The sequence below is a fragment of the Micropterus dolomieu genome, unplaced genomic scaffold (assembly GCF_021292245.1).
Source record: "Micropterus dolomieu isolate WLL.071019.BEF.003 ecotype Adirondacks unplaced genomic scaffold, ASM2129224v1 contig_11931, whole genome shotgun sequence".
Lineage (NCBI taxonomy): Eukaryota > Metazoa > Chordata > Actinopteri > Centrarchiformes > Centrarchidae > Micropterus > Micropterus dolomieu.
The window spans coordinates 12411-13283 of record NW_025740917.1 but is presented as its reverse complement, the minus strand read 5'-3'; positions in this window follow the sequence as shown (position 1 = coordinate 13283).

The window sequence follows — 873 nt, the reverse complement described above, 5'->3', positions numbered from 1 at the left end:
GTGGTGAACGACGACGTTCCTGTTTTTCCTTGTAGATAAATGTGCACAAATTGCTAACGCTAGCAGGAGACCAGAGACTCCGCGTAAGACTCTGTTCAACTTAGCCCAGAATCAGGCTCGAGACTCGATGAGAACCAGAATCAAAAGGAAGAATCTGAACTGGAATCAGAATTGTTCAAATCAAACAGAACCCCAGAGAGAGGGAACAAGAACAGGAAGCTGCAGCCGGACAGAGAAAGATCCAGCTGCTGATTCTCCACCAGAGACTCCGACACGTCAGAATACTGAAGTTAGAAACCCTGAGACTGAACAGATCAACGGTCTGAGAGGTTCACGGTCACGTTGTTCTAATAAAGCACTGAGTCAACAGTCAACACTAAATACTGAACTCATGACCATGTGTTCGTTCTCTGTACTGGGTCTGTACCAGGTCTGTCTCGTGGACACAGAATGAATCAGAATGCATCCAGTGGTTTGAAACGGGATCATGTTCCACAGAGTAAAACAGGAAGTGATTACTGTTCTGCCCCACCCCCCCGACCATAAACAGAATCTGAAGTCAGGATTAAAATAAAAGAAAATGTGTCATTGTGACTTTGACTGGTTCTGCATGAAATCCAGCACAGACCTGGACCAGAGAGTTTCCTGTGCAGACGGTCTGAGCAGACTCTGCTTGTGTCTCAGCTGCTGAAAGTTGATCTGCAGAGTTTCCAGCAGGAATCTCCATTTGTTCCTGCTTGGGGGGGGCAGGGGGGTGGGCTAATCTGGTCCAGATTCAAGTTTAGAGCTGCAGGACGGACAGAGTCCAGAAACACTACCACTACTACCAGGGAAAGATCTGATCTGGAACACACAACAACAGGAGTCTGCAGA